This window comes from Pomacea canaliculata, linkage group LG2, assembly GCF_003073045.1.
Source record: "Pomacea canaliculata isolate SZHN2017 linkage group LG2, ASM307304v1, whole genome shotgun sequence".
NCBI lineage: Eukaryota > Metazoa > Mollusca > Gastropoda > Architaenioglossa > Ampullariidae > Pomacea > Pomacea canaliculata.
Window position 1 is genome coordinate 44,616,662 of NC_037591.1, and position 8,489 is coordinate 44,625,150.

The 8,489-nt window shown below is 46.9% G+C and overlaps 1 protein-coding gene across 2 annotated transcripts in view; it reads right to left on the reverse strand.

Annotated features, from left to right (window-relative positions):
- Positions 1 to 2,671, reverse strand: part of LOC112557223 (neurogenic locus notch homolog protein 4-like) — a 35,763-nt gene extending 33,092 nt beyond the window's left edge. For both annotated transcript variants that reach the window (XR_003097920.1, XM_025226955.1), the window contains exon 1: positions 2,295 to 2,671. The gene's annotated coding sequence lies outside the window, so the exon portion shown is untranslated. The remainder of the gene's footprint in view (positions 1 to 2,294) is intronic.
- Positions 2,672 to 8,489: the final 5,818 nt, after the last annotated feature.

Below are 8,489 nucleotides of genomic sequence, written 5' to 3' on the forward strand. Positions count from 1 at the left end.
TTGTCCTCTCCAAGTCGGCAGAAAGGTTCCTAGCGTCTGTGGTTGGGTTATCGAGTGTCTCTGATTGGTGTCCGTTCCGCGGAGTTGTTTGTAATGCCTGTTAGAGAATCCCAGAGAGTGGCAGAAGGGAGGGGGAAGGAAGCGAGCGAGCGAGTGGCATGGCGGCTGGTTCCACCATAATTTGTATCTCGCCCTCGCTCAAAACATCACGACCGCCTTTGTCCAACAGGAGCTGTAACCCTGTCAAGCTATAGAAGGGACACTGAGTGCAGTAGTTCCAGTGTCTTTACGCGGACGCCGCGTGTCAACAAGCTTCAAATCAAGCATAACATCCAAAATAAAACGAGAATATAACAACCACAGCTGGATAGACCGCGACAGAAATCAGTGCAGGCGACGTACAACAGAAATTAAGATGGTGAGCTGAGATAATGGAATGAGAAAGACTACAGTGACATCGACGACAGTCTCCTGCTTTGGGGGAAACCGTCAGATACAGCAAAGGTCTGATGTGTCAACAAGGTCTGACAGCAACTTAATAGCGAGAATTATTTATTGGCACTGACATGATATCAGTCTTACAGACGGGGTCAGTGACATGATAACAGTCTTACAGAGGGCATTGACATGATAATAGTCATATAGACGCAGACACTGACCTGATAATAGTCCTACAGAAACAGGCACTGACATGATAATAGTGCTACAGATTGAGACATTGACATGATCACAGTCTTACAGAAGGAGGCAAGAGCGGAAGTGAGGTGCGAGGTCTGACAAGCCTAATACTCTGGAAATTGTCCACACGCAATGGCTGATATGAGACTGGCGACCTCATGACCTCACACAATGGCTGATATGAGACTGGTGACCTTATGACCTCTCAAAATGGCTGATATCAGTCGGGTGACCTCATGACCTCACACAATGGCTGATATCAGTCGGGTGACCTCATGACCTCACACAATGGCTGATAACAGTAGGGTGACCTTATGATCTTGGCAATACAAACATGCTCTGCAGTGAACAGTAGCGAGCAGATACAGTAGTAGGTACTGTGTAGATGTGATATATATGTATTGTGGAGATGACAGTAGATGATTATAGATGTGTATCTACCTGGTGTGTGTTGTGTAGCTGTCTGTGTGTGTGTGTGTGTGTTGTGTAGCTGTGTGTGTGTGTGTGTGTGTTGTGTAGCTGTCTGTGTGTGTGTGTGTTGTGTAGCTGTGTGTGTGTGTGTGTGTGTTGTGTAGCTGTGTGTGTGTGTGTGTGTTGTGTAGCTGTCTGTGTGTGTGTTGTGTAGCTGTCTGTGTGTGTGTGTGTTGTGTAGCTGTCTGTGTGTGTGTGTGTTGTGTAGCTGTGTGTGTGTGTGTGTGTTGTGTAGCTGTGTGTGTGTGTGTGTGTGTGTGTTGTGTAGCTGTCTGTGTGTGTGTGTGTTGTGTAGCTGTCTGTGTGTGTGTGTGTTGTGTAGCTGTCTGTGTGTGTGTGTGTGACTCATGGTAACATGTGCAGATGCCACACACTTCATGTCTAGACACATACTTGATGCATTAGCTGCAAATACACGTTGTGATGTACAGATGTGTCACTGACTACCTCACACGCTTTATTTGATTTGTTGATGAGGTCACGTGACGATGTGTATTGCTGTGTGTGGCCTGTCTGTGTGTCTGTGTGGGGGGGATAGTCGGGGACTGGAGGTCAAGACATTACACAATATTCTCAACTTTAAGTATCCAGCATGCTTCAGGTATTGCATGTGACTTTTGTAGGACAGTAGGAACAGCTACATGCACTGAGCAAGTACACAAACACACATACATAGATATAAACATACATAGACACAGGGATGTATGTATATGTACACCTATGTATAATACACACACATACACACACTGAACCTTACACACTGTCACACACATACTCTCTCACACACAAACTTACACACAGTCTCTCTCTCTCTCACTCACACATTGTCTCACACTCACACACTCTCACTCACACACTGTCTCTCACTCTCTCTCACACACACACGCACTGTCTCACACTCACACTCACACACACACTATCTCTCACACACACTGTCTCTCACTCTCTCTCACACACACACGCACTGTCTCACACTCACACACTCTCACTCACACGCACTGTCTCTCGCATACTCTCACACTCATACAAACGTACACACTCTCTCTCTCACTCACACACTCTCTCTCTCTCTCACTCACACTCTCTCTCACACACAGGGAGCAAACAAACAACAACAACAACTGCCATCACCAGGCTGGCCCTACCTTGGAGAAGTGGCGCGGTGTTGACAGATCCTAGTGTTTCGCTCCTTGCGACGCGAATCAATGGTGTGATTGCACACGGCCGTACGCGGGAAGACGACAGCAGCAACTCGGAGACACAGCAGCAGCAGCAGCAACCACCGCTACGCGCATCGCCTCCGACAAGGACAGTGCCAAGTTCCCGGATGTCGAGTGGTGCGGCGGTTGCGACGTGGAGCGCGTGCTGCGGTGTCTTTGAGCGAGAGTGCTGGAAGGGTAGACCACTCTCACAGATGCCGCCAACTTTCACTCTTCCTGTGACACCATGTGTCACTCAACATTTGGTGTGTCAAACTTTGTTTACTGTTTACTGTAAGCTAACTACGCCTGACCCCACACTTGTGTATACAGTCTAAGTCTGACCCCACACTTGTGTATACAGTCTAAGTCTGACCCCACACTTGTGTATACAGTTTAAGTCTGACCCCACACTTGTGTATACAGTCTAAGTCTGACCCCACACTTGTGTATACAGTTAGTTAACACCAAGTCTGACCCCACACTTGTGTATACAGTTAGTTAACACCAAGGTCTGACCCCACACTTGTGTATACAGTCTAAGTCTGACCCCACACTTGTGTATACAGTTTAAGTCTGACCCCACACTTGTGTATACAGTCTAAGTCTGACCCCACACTTGTGTATACAGTTAGTTAACACCAAGTCTGACCCCACACTTGTGTATACAGTTTAAGTCTGACCCCACACTTGTGTATACAGTTAGTTAACACCAAGTCTGACCCCACACTTGTGTATACAGTTTTAAGTCTGACCCACACTTGTGTATACAGTTTAAGTCTGACCCCACACTTGTGTATACAGTCTAAGTCTGACCCCACACTTGTGTATACAGTTAGTTAACACCAAGTCTGACCCCACACTTGTGTATACAGTTAGTTAACACAAGTCTGACCCACACTTGTGTATACAGTCTAAGTCTGACCCCACACTTGTGTATACAGTTTAAGTCTGACCCCACACTTGTGTATACAGTTAGTTAACACCAAGTCTGACCCCACACTTGTGTATACAGTTAGTTAACACCAAGTCTGACCCCACACTTGTGTATACAGTCTAAGTCTGACCCCACACTTGTGTATACAGTTTAAGTCTGACCCCACACTTGTGTATACAGTCTAAGTCTGACCCCACACTTGTGTATACAGTTAGTTAACACCAAGTCTGACCCCACACTTGTGTATACAGTTAGTTAACACCAAGTCTGACCCCACACTTGTGTATACAGTCTAAGTCTGACCCCACACTTATTGTGTACAGTCGGCAGATCTCCATTCTTCTCTAAAGGACTAGAAGTGTCATCAGGCGCCCACCCCTCCTCTCAAAACCTCGCCCATCAGAGCGGGTAGTGAGAGCCACCTAGCGGATTGCACGGTCACTACCGTACTCAGGAGGAGGCTCAACGGCTCTACTTATCAACCCCACCCACCCACACACCCCCAGTAAACTGTGGCCGTTCATCTAAAACATCATCCAATGTGGCTGCCAGGAAGACAGCAAACAAAACACAGTTTTTGTGTGGGTGTCAAACGAGGACGACTGAGTATTTCACGACATGATTATCATCAGCATCGTCTTCAATTACTTACTGAATTAACTATAATTAGTTCCTGTAGGATTCCAACCAACCAACACCCTCACAACCTTCGCAAAGAGTAATGGACGGGTCGTCTCCGCTTCTCATTTTCAATGATTTTTAACTGATGAAAACAACTTTGAGTTTGCAGTGAAAACCATTCATGAGTAATGCTCTTGGAGCACTAGGATGCGAGGCACTGTGAGGTGAGGCACTATGATGTCACGCACTGTGAGGTGAGGCACTGCACTCGCTGACAGTGTACCACTCGACACACTCCTGTGCTTGGCGCACGTTTTCATAGCTGTGGCCTGGAGAGCTTTGAACTCGCTTCCTTGGCGCACATAACAGTTTGACAGCTGTGAGGTATAGCGCCGTCACAGCTGTGGGGTCTAGCTTTGACAGCTGTGAGGTATAGCCACGACAGCTGTGAGATTTAGTAATGACAGCTGTCAGGTTTAGTGCCATGACAGCTGTGAGGTATAGCGCCATGACAGTTAGGAGATTTACTAACGACAGCTGTCAGGTTTTGCGCCGTGACAGCTGTGGGGTATAGCCATGACAGCTGTGAGGTTTAGCGCCATGACAGTTGTGAGGTATAGCCACGACAGTTGTGAGATTTAATAATGACAGCTGTCAGGTTTAGCGCCGTGACAGCTGTGAGGTGTGGTCATGTTCACTAGTGACCGTTAGTTTTCACTGCTTATCCTGCACTTCACGTCTCCACTTCGCGCATGCGTGTGAGGTTTATCAAAGATCAGTTGAGGAGGAGGACAGCTTCCTTACATTTACACATTTAGACTATGCGACCCAATGCTCTTATGTACAATATCGCTGTCTATCCTATACACATACAAGCTGCATACAAATACATTCAAATACAACTCACTTTAATTAAAGCACCAGAGCACCACGTGACCCCGGTGTGTCACCTACAACACTTGAGACTGTCAACCGACTTGAGTTGTACATCTGATATTTCTCTCAGTGTTTCCATTCGACAGAAAATGAATCAACCGATAATATATACAACACCTAGCCCCACCCCTTACTCACCCCCACCCACACACACACAATGGACTTCTCTCTCTCTAGAGAGGCTCAACTAGCGGCAGACAATCCACAGACAGGCAGAGTCTGGAGCCGTGTGCAAATGACAATGGCGAGGAGACATCCATTCTCTCAACGACTGTCCTCGTCGTCTGTTTGTTGATGACAAAGGCTCTGACCAGGAGACTACACGCTCTTCTGGCTTCCCCAGGGGCACATTGTCTGGCACCATTACACCTCATTGTGTGACACCATTACACCTCATTGTGTGACACCATTACACCTCGTTGTGTGACATCATTACACATTTGTTGTGTGACACCATTACACCTTTGTTGTGTGACAACATAACACCTGTATTGTGTGACATCATTACACCTCATTGTGTGACACCATTACACCTCGTTGTGTGACATCATTACACATTTGTTGTGTGACACCATTACACCTTTGTTGTGTGACAACATTACACCTGTATTGTGTGACATCATTACACCTCATTGTGTGACACCATTACACATTTGTTGTGTGACACCATTACACCTCGTTGTGTGACACCATGTACACCTCGTTGTGTGACAATTACACATGTATTGTGTGACACCATTACACCTGTGTTGTGTGACACCATTACACCTTGTTGTGTGACACCATTACACCATTGTTGTGTGACACCATTACACCTGTTTGTGTGACATCATACACCTATTGTGTGACCATTTACACCTTATTGTGTGACACATACACATTCACATGTTGTGTGACACCATTTACACATTGTTGTGTACACCATTAAACCTTATTGTGTGACACCATTACACCTCATTGTGTGACACCATTACACATGTATTGTGTCACACCATTACACTTCATTGTGTGATACCATTACACCTGTATTTGTGACATCATTACACCTGTGTTGTGTGACACCATTACACCTGTTGTGTGACACCATTACACTTTTATTGTGTAACACCATTACACCTTTAATGTGTAGTACCTTTGCACCTTTATTGTCTGACACCATTACACCTCATTGTGGGACGCCGTTACACCTCATTGTGTGACACCATTACACCTTGTTGTGTGACACCATTACACCTCATTGTGTGACACCGTTACACCTCATTGTGTGACACCATTACACCTTGTTGTGTGACACCATTGCACCTCATTGTGTGACACCATTACACCTTGTTGTGTGACACCATTACACCTCATTGTGTGACACCGTTACACCTCATTGTGTGACACCATTACACCTTGTTGTGTGACACCATTACACCTTTGTTGTGTGACAACATTACACCTGTATTGTGTGACATCATTGTAAGCTAACATCGTTTTAATTGTTAATTACAATCAATTTCAGCTTAACACGTTTGCTACACATCCACATGCTGCTAACAAACAATCGCCGTCAACAAACAACAACATTCAACACACGTGCACGAACTGTTTGAAGAAGTTATTCAACCCTCCACAATCATCTTTGTCACTGAGATTGACGAGAACATTGGTGTTAGGAGATTGACGGTCAAGATCGCTGACAAAGATTTCTCATCATCGTCATCATCGTCATCATCACTACCACCCAACAAGACAAGCCACAGATCAAACCAAATCACACATTCACAGAGATGTGTATTTTTTATTCGACAAAAGGTCGGGTACTAATCGCACCCTGACCTGTGACAGTCGTTAGGAGATGTGTGCTCGCTTGTCCTCGCGGACTTTGTGATGCAATGGCTGTTGTTGTTGCTACGACGTCTGCCACTCGTCACAGTCCTTGCACGGTGGCTCCCTCCTTAGCTGTCAGCTCGCTTCTTCATCTCACAAAGGTGAGTGAGAACACTGACTTAGTGTGACGTACAACACTGGCTTAGTGTGACGTACAACACTGACTTAGTGTGACGTACAACACTGACTTAGTGTGACGTACAACACTGGCTTAGTGTGGCGTACAACACTGGCTTAGCGTGACGTACAACACTGGCTTAGTGTGACGCACAACACTGGCTTAGCGTGACGTACAACACTGGCTTAGTGTGACGTACAACACTGGCTTAGTGTGACATGCAACAATGGCTTAGTGTGACGTACAACACTGGCTTAATGTGACGTACAACACTGGCTTAGTGCGACGTGCAACACTGGCTTAGTGCGACATGCAACACTGGCTTAGTGTGACGTACAACACTGGCTTAATGTGACGTACAACACTGGCTTAGCTTGACACTTCTGTCTGTCACTTCTGTGCTGTGAGCAAACACCGGAAACTCGCTCTACAAATGTTCTTTATTATACTTATAGTAATCTTACTGTTGATGTATCGGTTATCGGTTATCAATCATTTTCCATCTACCGCTGTCAATGTTATCATAGATGTTATCAATCGTGTTCGCCGTATGTCGACTTTCTGTCATGTTCTATCTGCTGTCACTCACATTCTCCATCATCCTCTGTTGATAATAATGCTGAGGATATTTCAGGAGTGAATGTTGTTAGCAATGATGCGTGTGACAGGACCTTCACAAGCGGCTTGTACCCCCCTGACCATGACAGCCAAGGTGCGAGGGGGGAGGTAAGCACCCAGTCTCTTAGTTCCCTCAGATGTCGGGTAGTGCGCCACTTTCCAGCTTTGGGGTCGGGTGTAGGGGTCGCCGCCCTTTGCACTGACTGTCGTCAGCAGACCCCCGTCAGCAGTTTCCTAAGGTCACAGCTAGCGAGACAAAGGGCGAAGAGAGCTTCTCTCCATCCCCTGGGGCTCACCACTCGCACGTGACGCCCCCTGGCGGACTTAGCCAGCTTACGAAGGGTGCGGACTCCCTTCTAGAGCTTTCTCCTGCCCACATGAAGGGGACGGCGGCTAAATGGGAGGATTTGCGTCTGAAGACGAGCATTACGCGGGGGCATTTAGCAACCACTTGCAGGAGGCATGCGCAGTCAGGGGCAACAACTGCTCACTCTTCCTTCAAGGGAGACGAGCGACGTGGCGCGTGCCGCTGAGTGACGTTTTTGGTCACGTGCTCTCTCTTGCCTGCGTCTCACCTTTTTTTTTTTTAGCTTGAGATGGTTTTCATGACCAGAACCTAAAATTGTCCCCCGACAACAAGCATTCTGAGAGTCCTCCTAGCCCCCACCCCCACCACCCACGTTGTGGCAGCAAAACTAGCGGCCACCTCATCACCCGGTGTATCTCGAGAGAAAAACACGCCAGCTATCACATTCGTCGTCACCCGTGTTGCAGGGCTATTTGGCTATTTGGCTATTTTCCTGTCACCCAGTGCAGCATGTCACAGACTGCATAAAGTATTTCAATCACCACTTCAGCCCCGATGCTCGAGGCCATGCTAACGACAGAAACAACTGACGAGCTTTATCGTGATAACCAGACGTGATGCAAGGAAGAAAGCGATGTCAGGCTTCTGTGCACATTATAAATGCCAGTCATTGGCATAGTGGTGGTGGTAGTGCTCAGGTGACGACGACCGCGATGGATGTGACTGTCGGGT